Source organism: Pongo abelii, chromosome 10 (genome assembly GCF_028885655.2).
Source record: "Pongo abelii isolate AG06213 chromosome 10, NHGRI_mPonAbe1-v2.0_pri, whole genome shotgun sequence".
NCBI classification, from domain to species: Eukaryota; Metazoa; Chordata; class Mammalia; order Primates; family Hominidae; genus Pongo; species Pongo abelii.
In genome coordinates this window covers 51,375,287-51,388,790 of record NC_071995.2, presented here as the reverse complement: position 1 = coordinate 51,388,790, position 13,504 = coordinate 51,375,287, and the positions used below count along the sequence as shown (strand labels likewise).

The 13,504-nt window shown below is 39.3% G+C and overlaps 1 protein-coding gene across 8 annotated transcripts in view; it reads left to right on the top strand.

Moving 5' to 3' along the window:
• Positions 1 to 13,504, top strand: part of ATF7 (activating transcription factor 7) — a 113,343-nt gene that overhangs the window by 27,775 nt on the left and 72,064 nt on the right. Inside the window, exon 3 of one of the 8 annotated variants that reach the window (XM_054526424.2) lies at positions 5,335 to 5,458. The gene's annotated coding sequence lies outside the window, so the exon portion shown is untranslated. 8 annotated transcript variants of the gene reach the window in all.

The following is a 13,504-nucleotide window of genomic DNA, read 5'->3' as shown; positions in this document are numbered from 1 at the left end:
CCTTTTCAGGCTGTCTCATCAGAAAAGAGTAGTATCTACTGAAATTTGTGAAATGTCACAGATTTGTTTTGCTGTGTTTTGGACTGGAGGTAGGAAAATAGTAGGGACTTTTGACTTTGGTTCCTTCTCGTAAGGTTGTGTTCCACTTACCATAAGCCATTTCCTTCCCCTGCTGCTCTCTCCTGTTTCTGAATTATTTGTTGGTATTTTGGTTATTAGGATTCATTATAACCTCCAGCTTAGGTTCTAAAAGCTTTTTTCCCCTCAGTAGGAAGATGAGTGTGGAACATTGCTACCTTTTTCTTTTGGATTCAAGATACTTATTTCATAGAAAAAGGATACAAAGGTACAACTTAAGGTTTTGAAGGTGGCATGATTCATCCCTTTACCTCCTTTGCATGTCAAAACTTTATGGTCAGGTGAGATTATAGTTCTTTAGTTATATTTAGTCTCTTCCAAGTTTCTCCCACTATCTGGTAACAAATAACTCTAGATTGGGATCTCTACAAGATTTACTGTGATTGCTTTATGTTGTATGAAATAGTGAAAATCTGGCAGATAAGATAAATTTGGTAAAGTGAACTACCCTTGGCCTGTCATCCAACTTCCTTAATATCCCTTGAGAATGGTTTCATTCTGGAGCCACCTTGAGCCTTTCAAACTATTTGAAATCCATCTGTCATTGATTCAAGTTCTTTCTTCCAGAAATAGTAGAATAATAAAAAGGCTATGTAAATCCCAGGATGGGTAATAAGGACCATGATAATTTTTGCAAGACGTGGTTTAGAACCTGCTACCATAGAAGTCTCAAAAAGCAGTGGCTTCCACTGGGTAGAGGAAGTAGGAATGAAAACAATTATAACTCAGGATACTTTTTTTTTTTTTTTTTTTTTTTTTTTTGAGACAGAGTTCCGCTCTGTGGCCCAGGCTGGATTGCAGTGGCACTATATCAGCTCACTGCAAGCTCTGCCTCCCGGGTTCACGCCATTCTCCTGTCTCAGCCTCCAGAGTAGCTGGGACTACAGGCGCCCGCCACCACGCCCGGCTAATTTTTTGTATTTTTAGTAGAGACAGGGTTTCACCGTGTTAGCCAGGATGGTCTTGGTCTCCTGACCTCGTGATCCTCCCGTCTGAGCCTCCCAAAGTGCTAGGATTACAGGCGTGAGCCACCGTGCCTGGCCACTATTTCTTAAAAAGCAAACAAAACTATAGGAACCTTGCATTATGTCAATATCTGCTACTTGCCCAGACTTTACCCTATGCATTCCTAAACTCAGAAATTGTCCTGTGCCTTAATATTAAGAGAAGGTGAAAGGAAAATTCACCTAAAATAGACTAGTGGATTATGCTCTCCACTATATAATCAAAACCACTAGGCTTTCAATGGATACATAAACATGTTTTGGTTGCTAGGTCTTTAATGGCTGTTATTTTTGGATTCTGTTCATGATCCACTTCCCAACAGTAAGTCTGATGTGACACAGCTGAGTTCTAAATATGCTGCATGTACTTAAAAAAAAAATGCTGCTGAAGGTTGTGCTGTCTGCATTCTTATCGGAAAAGACAGGTGATAGGGTTTTTTAGCCCTGTTATTCCTATTCTCCTGTTGAGATTTTTTTGTTTCTCTTGAGGCCTCATCAACCTCATGAAGAGGAACTCAGGGAAAGCAATATCCCTGCTAATACCTCCCTGTGGAATGTGGTAGCAGGAGTAGTTAATAGAGCTACCTCCTGAGAATGGGGTTAGTGTTGTTAAGGCAACAGTGCCCCAGATACCCTCTTGGCAGAGGACTGGTTGAATTTGAGTTGTATGGGTTTTTGAAATGTTTATAAGATAGCATCTATTTAAAGACATTGTGACTATAAAACAGCTTCGTGTTGTGAAAATAATAGAAATATAGTTTGGTACTGAATTTATTAATAGGAAGTCTTATAAGTTTTTTATACTTTTGGAGGACACTTTTACTTGAATATGGATTATAAAGTTGTTCCATTGTATGTGGAAGCAGGAATAAATACTATGTCTCTGTCAGTAATCTTGAATTTTAGATGTTATTTCATATATACGCAGTTAGATAACTTAGCTTTTGGATGCTCTTTGCCCAGTTTTTTATTACTGGGATCAACAAATTCCATATTCCTATGCCTCCCTCTCAGGCACATGACACAGGTTTGCAGTATAAATTATGCAGATTTAAGTAGTCTTTCTGGTTACCATAATCAAGTGTTCGAACAGCAGCTGGTCATATCAGCTTATCAGAATGTCAATTTCCTTAAAAACAGGAACACATTTCCTCTGAGGAGATACTACTCATGGAGAGTTAGTATCATCTTGTTCTTAGCCAGTGAGAAAGGTTTCTGTCAACTATTTTGTATCACCTCTGTCCTTTTTTGTTTTGTTTTGTTTTTCTGAGATGGAGTTTCGCTCTTATCGCCCAGGCTGGAGTGCAGTGGTGCAATCTCGGCTCACTGCAACCTCTACCTCCTGGGTTCAAGTGATTCTCCTGCCTCAGCCTCCCAAGTAGCTGGGATTACAGGCACCCACTGCCACTCCCAGCTAATTTTTTTGTATTTTTAGTAGAGACAGGGTTTCGCCATGTTGATCAGGCTGGTCTCGAACTCCTGACTGGAAGTGGTCTGCCCCTCTTGGTCTCCCAAAGTGGTGGGATTTCAGGCATGAGCCACCACACCCAGCCCACCTCTGTCCTTTTAAGGAAAAAATCCTTCGATTATTTCTCTGTCCAGTGTGACCCTGAGGGACTATTACTCTTTTTTTGCCTGAAGAGATCTACTGTCAGATCTTCTTCTCTTCTCCCAGAGGACATTTAGGTACAGGCTGAAATACTCTTCATATCTTTCTAACTGAGATACAAAACATATAACTAACTCATAGACCTCTGGGGCCTGCTTTTCCTTTCTAAGGCCAAGAATAGTGATGGAGCCCTAGTGATGGAGCCCCCAAAACTGATGGGATTGAGGGCAGCTTCTTGTACCTCCTTATCTTGTCATATAATAGGAATAATGTTTATGGTGTTGTAGTCCTGGCTTCACTTGGCATTTAACCAACCTCCAAAGCTGTTTATTGCTTCGTATCCTCTGCCTCCATGAACATTATCCCTTAAATCTCTATTGCTCTGTAATATATGAGGCAACAAATAGCTCCTATGATTGGTTAAATGCTGACATGCTGCAAAGGTATATGTTTTATTGCCTATATAACACAAATCTATAGAGATTATTCCTGTTATCCCAGCCCTCCCATTAAATGGGCCATACTGGTACTGTGGGACTCTGGATCTTTAATTCTGTCCCTTTGGCAAGTTGCCCTATTATCTGGCGTAAGTACAAAAGAAAAGCAGGAAAGAATGAGTTGGTGGTGATTACTAATTCTTTATGTTAGGGAAGCATCTTGAATTGGAGAATTACAAGGGGAAGCAATGGCTCTGGTAGGTAAATGCCATTTGTGGTAGTATATGCAATGTTTACATGTTTCGACAGGTGAAGGCAATTTCAGGCAAACAAATAAGCCTTTTTTCCCCATCCTCTGCCAAGAGTTTTTTAAAATTCTAATTTTTATTTAATAATTCATATTTCATTCAATAATTCATCTAGTTCCCATCTGGTAAGAGTGCCTGCATGCTGTCAGGCAGCTGAAAATACATGGCATTATACACAAATTAGGCCAAATGCTAACCTTATTTTTTGTATTATGTTGACTTTGCAATAACTTTCAGTTCACTCTCTGGATGCTGCAGTAACCTGTGGTGGAAGTAGACCACTCTTACGCATCATATAGACAAAATTGGGACTGGGATTTTTTTTCCTTTTTTTTTTTTTTTGCGTTGGAGTCTTGCTCTGTCACCCAAGCTGGAGTGCAGTGGTGCGATCTCAGCTCACTGCAGCCTCCGCCTCCCGAGTTCAAGCGATTCTCCTGCCTCAGTCTCCTCAGTAGCTGGGACTATAAGCGCCCACCACCATACCTGGCTAATTTTTGTATTTTTTAGTAGAAATGAGGTGTCGCCATGTTGGCCAGGCTGGTCTCGAACTCCTGACCTCAGGTGATCTGCCTGCCTCAGCCTCCCAAAGTGCTGAGATTATAGGCATAAGCCACTGCACTTGGTCTGGGACTGGAATTTTTTAAATGTAGACATGCTAAGAGCAGGAATTAAACTCAAGTTTCTTAATGTCAGATCTGATACTCTTGACACTTGCCCTTAGAAACATGTAGTTGGTTATTTTTGTTTTTCATGTTACATTTAAACAATTATATGTATGTTACTAGAGCACAGTAGATTAAAAGCATCCTTGCTCCGGTCTGCCTCTCCCAAAAAAGGCTGTATGAATCTAATTGGTACTACACCCAAGAAATTAAGGTGACATTTTTCAGTTATTCCTTCTTGTTTTCCTTAGATATAACTTAATATTTGAAACGGGAGCCCAGAAACTGTTCTCAGAGCATTCCTGTTAGAAAAAAAATAAAATCCTGTCTTTGCATCTCAGCTCTTCCTAAGTTAAAAGGCCTCTTTCCTACTCCCTTCTTTTGCAAACTGCTGAATTTACAAAGTGCCTTCTGAATCTTAGAGCCTGTCTTTCATTTATCCTTCCTTTGCCACTCTGGCAAAACTACATACAGCATATAGCTAGGTTGTTGACTTACAAGATATTGTCATTATATAGAATTCTTCATTCTTTTATCAAATAGTCTTCCAGCAAATGCAGCAGATTAAAAAGCAGCCGGCGTACTCCCTCCCTCTGGTTAGCGTATTTCTTTAATGCAGATTGACTTGCTCAGCAGTCGCATTCTGTCTGAAGCCCTTGTTAGGGCCTCTCTGTATGTGGATTCATAACACATCTGTGTATACATCTACAGTGCTGTATAAATAATAATAAGTAATCACCAGATGGCCTATAACTGCTCCTCTGGACCCGCTGGGTCTCTTGAAGCTGTTAGTAAAGTCGTCTGGCGTTTTGCTGGGGAAAACTTGTCATAGATGTATTTCTAAAAAAATTCAAACTCACAACTGGGTGTTTAGGACTAGATATTGCTGTCTGTGTTGTAAATATTTAACAGGCTTTGTACAATGACAAGTAAAAGCGCCGTTACTAACCTCATACAGTGGCTGTGGAGCTCTTCTTCCCTCCTGGCCATTTAGAAAGGAAAAGAAATGCCAATAAATTGTACATTATGAATAAGGTACAAGAGATGCTCTCTGGAAGATTTTTCTGAAGACAAAAAGAATTTCAACATTCTGCTCAAAAGAGTTGTGACTGGGCAAACTTAAGCTTTTTAACTATGTGCCTTAAACACAATGCCACTTTTATTTTTTTTTTTTAGAGATAGGGTCTTGTTCTGTCACCCAGGCTGGAGTACAGTGGTGCAATCATAACTCACTGAAGCCTGCAACTCCTGGGCTCAGGCAGTCCTCCCGCTTCAGCCTCCTGAGTAGCTGGGACTACAGGTACACACCACCATGCTTGGCTAATTTTATGTTTTTATTTTTAGAGACAGGGTCTTGCTGTGCTGCCCAGGCTGGTCTCGAACTCCTAGCCTAAGAGTCCTCTCACCCGAGGCTCCCAAGTACTTGGGATTACAGTCATTAGCAACTGCACCTGGCACAAAGTCTCTTTTAAAGTGGACTTTGTAATATTTTAAGAAAAGCCCCATGCTCTGGAGTTCAGTCATACTGAGATTTTAATCCCAATAGAGTCTTTATAACCAAATGATAAACCTTTCTGAAAGAGTTACAGTGCTAGTCGACATTTGGTTAAATGTCAGGCCTTTGGTTATGTCTAAAAACTTAACACATAAAGTATAGTGTTTGCCAATATTATTTATAAAGTAAAATATCTTTATTTTTGTCCTCTTTCCATTAATTTTTGTGAAAAGGTTATGTATTTAGTTTGGGGAAAAATGTTATTCTGATTTTCTGCTTATAATTTTCTGTGCTGTTTTGCTATTACTAATCACTTTGCTTCAGTACCTATTGTACTAGTGTATTTAGTACAATAATACATGTTTTTTAAAATCACCCGTAAATTTGAGGGTTTTTTTTCTTTGTTTGCTAATCATAAGATAACACATGTTTTAAACAGAAATTGGGTATCTTAACTGTCAAGCCTAGTTTTCTTTTGTCTGTTGGGGGTTGAATCTATTTAACCACAGAGAGCTTGTCCTTTAAATCATAGCACGTGGATGTTACTTTTGAGGTAGAATGGTTTTCTGTTTCAAAATCTCATCTCAAAGAATTGACATACAAATTGTGAAGAAGAAATAGTTTTAATAGTTTATTGTAGGGAGATGTTGCTTTTTAAAGTTTTATCTCACAAAATTATGTTAAGGATAGGATTTCAAGAAGGAAAGCATCATGGAGAAAAGATAGAAGCTCTGAGGTTTATCTCTTTGTAACAGTGCCTTTGTGTTTTTACTTCGAAATTTCTTTGTGCAGTGAAATATGCTACCTTTATATTTGTGCTTTGGTAAGAATGTGGACTGTTTGCAATTGTCATGTGAAAGTACAAAGAGAATGAGAAAGAATTTTGTGAAATTAGCTCATTCCCAGTCTGGCACACCATGTGCCCTGTGTGACTGCTGATTCTGCTGGCAGATTGAAATGCCGAACCAACTTCTGCTCTAACTGCTAAAATTGCCAGCCATCATTCCAAGCTTTTAAATCTTGTTGTTCACATCAGTGATGTCAGATTTTGAGCAAACATAGCTCTGTCTTTAAATCCCAGTGGAATTTGCAATTCCCTGGATTGAAAGGAAAGAGTTCTTCCTTTTTGCCTTTGAAAAACTTGAGTGACTGTGTGGGGAAAGTCAGCAGAATAAATCTGCAGCTTTGCCGTGTCCTTTGAGTCATTGTAGAAAGCTGAGTGCTCTGTTCGACATTCAGCAGATTGTCTGTCAGAGTTGCACTGCTGCTTATCAAAGACATGGTCTCTCAAAGAGCCATTTATGTTATTCCAGAGAGAATCATCCTGTGGCAAAAGGAACACCTCCTTTCTCCTCCCAAGGGTCAGATCTTCTTTTGATACTGGGCAATTATCCCTTGCTTTTCCTGAAGAATAGCTCAATCCACTATAAAGATTGGCACCAGCACAGGTTGCTGATTTGGTTACAATGAGAAGCTCTGATTCCTTAGCCACAGGGAGAGGCATCAGGGTGATACTCGTAAGTATGCCAGAGGCTTAATGGTGGTGATTTTTCTGTTGAGAAACTCAGTGTCCCTTATAAGTGTCTTGGCTTCTGTTCTCTTTCTGTGAGGGAAATAAATTTGTTTTAGTTGTTTGCACGCTAGTAACTGTAAAATGCCACTATGAGGTTGTCTTTCCTTCCTTCATTTCCTCAAGCTTCTTTCCTGTCTTTAGTTATTGTCCTTTAGTTACTGTTTGAGATTAAGCCCTACAGTCTAATTTTTTACATTTTTATGTCCTTTTTATACAGCTTATCTTGGCTCTTATTAACCGTGGTACCTGGTGGGGATTATTCACCAGTGTTTTCTCTATTTAAAAAAATTAATAGATTTTATTTTTTAGAGCAGCGGTAAGCGTATAGAAAAATTGAGCGCAGAGTACAGAGAGTTCTCATATACCTCCTCACTCCACCCCTACTCACAATTTCCTTTATTGTTAACATCTTGCATCAGTGTGCTGTATTTGTTATAATTGTTGAACCAAACATTAATACATTATTATTAACTAAAGGCCATAATTTTCATTAGTGTTCACTGCCTATACATTCTGTGGGGTTTCACAAATGTATAATAATATGTATCTACTATAACAATGCCATATGGAATAGTCTCACTGCCATAAAAATCTCCACCTATTCATCCCACCCTCCTGAACCCCCGGTAACCACTGATCTTCGTACTGTCTCTGTAGTTTCACTTTTTCTAGAACGTCATGTAGTAGGAATCATATAGCCCTCTAATTTTTTAAAGTTGTGAGTAGGTAAGCATGTGATTGGAAATTGTTGGAAAAAACGGGGAGAGGAAATTAGACGTGGGAGGCTGCACAGCTCCAAGTTCTATCTAAAACTCCAAGCATTTATCCAGGGAGATTTAGGTGGCCCAGACTTTCTTCTTCTCTGCTGGGAGTCTCTCTGATGTTATAGGAATTAGCTTGCCTAGTGACAGTTTTATTGGTTCTAGGTGTTAGGAGCAAGGACAAGATGAACACTGAATGGGCTGTATCTGGGGAATCAAGGTATTAGGGTTGAGCAAAAGCAAGAGGAAGTAGAGCATTTGATCTCTTTTCCTTTGATTAGGTTGAGGACAATAAAGTCTCATTCTCTCCCTTCTTCCCATGGGCAGCCTTATATATGATTGAAGAACATTAGTGCAAAGATTCCTCATCCAGAAATAAACTCTTGTACTTCTATACTAATTAAAGACTCATGTAAATTACTAAGTTCTTGGCAAACTATGGAGAACTCTATGGGGGCTGTCATTCACACTTTAGTATGAATTAGTTTAATGATGACTGTGATATTGGCTACATAAAGAAATGGACACTTTTATTTGGGGTTAGGGGATCACAGATGTGGCCTGGCTTAGGTAGAATGGTCCCTAAGCAAAGGAGATATTGAAGTTTATGAGGATGTGCAAGATAAGCAGATTTACTTTTGCATTTTATTTTGGGCTATCTCAGCTTCTTTTACTAGAAGCTCATGCCTATAATCCCAGCACCTTGGGAGGCCAAGGCAGGAGGATTGCTTGAAGCCAGGGGTTCGAGATCAGCCTGGGCAACAAAGCGAGACCCTGACTCTACCAAAAAATACAAATAAAAAAAGAAACTATTTGAGAAGTGTAAGTGTTAAGAATAGCCCAGATAAACACTGGAACCAACTTAATTTAGAAAGAAAGAATCATTTCTTCCTTTCCCTACTCTGGAAAATTTAGATTGATAAAATATGGGGGAAGGAGAAATACTGATTTCTGTAGTTCTAGGACTCATGGTTCCTGTCTGCTTAGAATTCTAGCTCGTTGGTACGGAGTAGGATCTTTTTTCATAGAGATATTATCTCTTTACCCTCTCAATTTGACTAAATATGAGAATCTCCCAGTCTTGGCTCAGTACTACTTTCCTAACTTGTCAGACTGAACTGACTCTGTGGTAAAGTGAACACTAGCCTAGGGAAAGTTCTTAGCATGGTTGTCAGGGTTAACATCAATTAGTGCATATTAACAGGTCATGTATGCATACATGCATATACAATTTAGAGGAAATGTGTTTATATAAGGTACAGGAAAATGATCTTTCCATCCAGAAAGCATACAGGGAAGGGAGAGAATAAAATACAATGAAAATTGTTTGATTTTATTGATAACACAGCAGCAACAGCAACAATAATTATAGCTCACTGAGCTTTTATCATGTACTCTGCCAAAGTACTTTACAGGGATATTTTATTTAATCCTAGCAACCTCTGAGGGAGAATTGCCAGTGAGAAAACTAAGGCTCAGAGAACTAACTTGTACAGGGTTACTCAGTTTTGTGATGGAGTTGTAACACAAACCCAGATGGTTAGACTCCATACCAGCTCTCTCAACCACTCTGCTAAATTGCTTCCTTATTATTTTCCATACGCACATCAGTATCCACATCTAGCCTAGAAAAAAATGAGTAAGTAGTGTTTTTTTGGTAAATGGTCCAAATCAGTATAGTTTATTACTGATCTATATATCCAGCTGCCATACCAGAGAGAGCTGAATCTGTAGCTGAGCTCTGCCTGAGCAAAAAACAAAACAAACAAAAAAAGATGTAAATTCTTATGAAAATGAAGAAATCTTTCTGCAACTGCCTCAGCCTTAGTCTACAATGTTTTTTATCTGCCTGGTAATGATGCTGAAATGTGTCTACTCTCTGAGGTAAACCACCATCATTTTGCAGCAAGGACATGATTCTAAAGAGGAAAGAAAATTAATTTTTGGCCAACCAGAAATGTAGACAGAACTAGAAAACTGGGACCTAAAATCATGGCTTCAGCATCCTCTACTAATAGGCCCAGAGAAGCATTGTGGGTGTCATCTTTGTGCATTCTAGGCTAGGTTACTTCCTGATCCATATTTTCTTCTTTCTTGCCTTAGTTTTATTCCCATAAGCTCCCACATACAAAGGATGGGTATCTTGCTTTGACTAGTGCCGTGTAGTAATTGGGGCTTTTGTTCTAGTGGCTGCCATACTTACTGGTAAGAGGAAATGTGACTAAGGTGGAATTAGGGTATGATTAGAACAACACTATAATGAGATGTATAATCTGCTCAGTGATTGCTAACTTGCTTATTCTCTGACATTTTTGGCATGTGGCTACATAGAGGATCTCGCCTGTTGAATAATACAGTTCTCCACTCAGGTCTCACATCCTGTCTTTCTTTGACTTCATAGCACCTCTACACATCTGCTTTTTCCTTTTCTCTTAGAAACTGTGTTGTGTTAATGCAATAGAGATTTCATTTATCATCGCAAGTGAAAATATATGGCTATGTAGATTCATGGAAATATTTACATGAAATAATTTAAGTGATAAAAATATGTAGAAGTGGCCGGGCGCAGTGGCTCACACCTGAAATCCCAGCACTTTGGGAGGCCGAGGCAGGCGGATCACCTGAGGTCAGGAGTTCGAGACCATCCTGGCCAACATGGTGAAACCCTGTCTCTACTAAAACTACAAAAATTAGCTGGGGGTGGTGGCAGGTGCCTATAATTCCAGCTACTAAGAAGGAGGCTGAGGCAGGAGAATCGCTTGAACCTGGGAGGCAGAGGTTGCAGTGAGCTTGGATCGTGCCACTGCACTCCAGCCTGGGTGACAGAGCAAGACTTCATGTCAAAAAGAAAAAAATACATATATATATATATTCTACATATATATGTAGAATATATATATACACATATATAAATACATATATACATATATATTCTACATATATACACATATATATTCTACATATATACATATATTCTACATATATACATATATATTCTACATATATATACATATATATATGTAGAAGTATACATAGAGGATCAAAAGAGACCAGAGAATCTAATAGTTGATATTTACAGTAAAGGGATTCTTTGTATATGTTGTCTGAATGTCTATCTTTCACTGGAAAGTTGCTTAAAACATACATTTTCCCATTTTCCTTTTTTTTTTTTTTTGATCGCTCTATCACTCAGGCTGGAGTGCAGTGGAGTGCAGTGGTGCGATCTCAGCTCACTCACTGCAACCTCTGCCTCCCACGTTCAGGCAATTGTCGTGCCTCAGCCTCCCAAATAGCTGATACTACAGGCTTGAACCAGCTAGTTTTAGTATTTTTTTGGTAGAGATGGGATTTCACCATATTGGCCAAGCTGGTCTCGAACACCTGACCTCAAGTGATCCAAGTGATCTGCCCATCTCAACCTCTCAAAGTGCTGGGATTACAGGCGTGCGTCACGTTTTCCTTCTTCTTCTTCTTTTTTTTTTTTTTTTGATGCGGAGTTTTGCTCTGTCGCCCAGGCTGTACTGTAGTGGCGCAAACTCGGCTAACTGCAGCCTCCACTTCCCAGGTTCAAGTGATTCTCCTGCCTCAGCCTCCCAAGTAGCTGGGACTACAGATGTGCACCACCAAGCCCAGCTAATTTTTGTATTTTCAGTAGAGACGGGGTTTCACCATGTTGGCCAGGCTGGTCTCAAACTCTTGACCTCAAGTGATCCGCCCTCCTCAGCCTCCCCAAGTGTTGGGATTAGAGGCATGAGCCACCGCGCCCAGCACATTTTCCTTCTTGATGCTGATGATTCATTGTATATCTGTGAACCATGTGAAATTAACTGTGCATTCAGCTGCAGGAAATACCTGACTAGAGTCTTGTCTTTTCCACCTCTTACCACGAAGTCAAGTTCTTGGCTTCAGAACTGAGACTGCCTCACTGGGTAAGGTTGTAACTGACCAAAATGATCACTTGTTGTATCCAAAGGTCTCATTTGTTTATTTTGCTGGGTGCCTCTGATAGACCAGTTAGTTGTGTGTGAGCGTGCATGTGTGCGCGTGTGTGTGTGTGTGAGTGATGACAGGAGTTCCTATAAAAAAGTAAATGCAAAGAAAAAGTGGTTCAGGGCAGCAGCCTATAGAACTGAGCTAAAAGCTTGGCTCCTGAGAAGTTATCAGAGAGACAGTGACAGTTTAATAGGATGGATGAAGACTACATTTTAATGCTAAGCTTTGATTACCTCCATTTTATGTCTCTGTTCTCAAGCTCACTGACAATAACAAATCTTACATTGGCATAGTTATTTGAATCAAGTGAAAAGAGGTATTCAGATAGTTTTAAAGATCTCGGTTGTAGTACATACCTGGAGTTTGTATAATACTAGAATGGGTAAATAGTATTATAGACATCTGTCACTTCAGTGAACATCTTTTTTTTTTTTTTACATGGTGGCAGTCTATGCACATTAATTTTTTAAATTACATTCATAACTTCAGACATTTGTCATTTTACTTCAGTTTCAGGTATTTTTTAGGATTAACAGGGAGACTGTAGTCTCCTTAGGTTGTACATATCGTGAGGGAACAATAAAAGTAGTCTAAAAATTTCAGGGGTCTAGATGTCTGTGTATATTTTATAAAATATCATATTATATTCAACACTTTAGCTTTCCCTCTTCAGTCTTTCGTGTTCTTTCCTTCTAGGCTTTACCTAGGTAATTGCAGTAGTGGATAGGGGAGACTTTATTTCAGCCTTCTTTCACTTTCTGTGCATTTGAAACTATAACTAGACAGGGCCTTATGGAGGCGTGTACTTTCAGTTATGCATATTTGACTGCGCAGATGAGGAGATTGTATTCACATACATAGCGGCTCTTGGCAGAGTCATGGTTAAAGGTTTGAACATACTGTACCTTGTTGGCTATTCCCGTAGTCCTAAGGGAGGCATTTTGCTTCTCCATAGACAGTAATCGGCTGGTCAGAGTGGAGTGGCTTTTTGTTTTTCCTTTATCTAGTAGAATGGAGTGGGCTAAGCCTTTCTGGGAAGCAGTTTCTTCCTCCACCGCATGAACAGAAGGTCATGGATACTGTCTCTGAAACAAAGGGGAGGTAGTAATAGAAAAATCAGTGGCTAGGGCATAATTGGATTGAAGCTCTGTCAAGGAGACACCACTTCCTGCTTGGAAGCTGGACTTTCTGCTAGGCTTTGGTTTTCTGTCTTAACATTAGAATAATGAGCAATGGATACTCCAAGCTTAAAATTTTAGACTCTTTTCTGAGCACTGTATGAAAATGAATATGCAAGAAGCTATTCACATTTACTTAGTGATTTTCAGTCTTTTCTTTTTTCATTTATGCTCTTCCTTTGCTTTTTTTTAAATTAAGAAACTGGTTATTTTTAGAGCAGTTTTAGATTCACAGCAAAATTGAGTGAAAAGTGCAGAGGATTCTCATATACCTCCTGTCCTCACACACACTAGCCTCCCCCACTGTCAACATACTGAACCACAATGCTACATTTGTTACATTCAA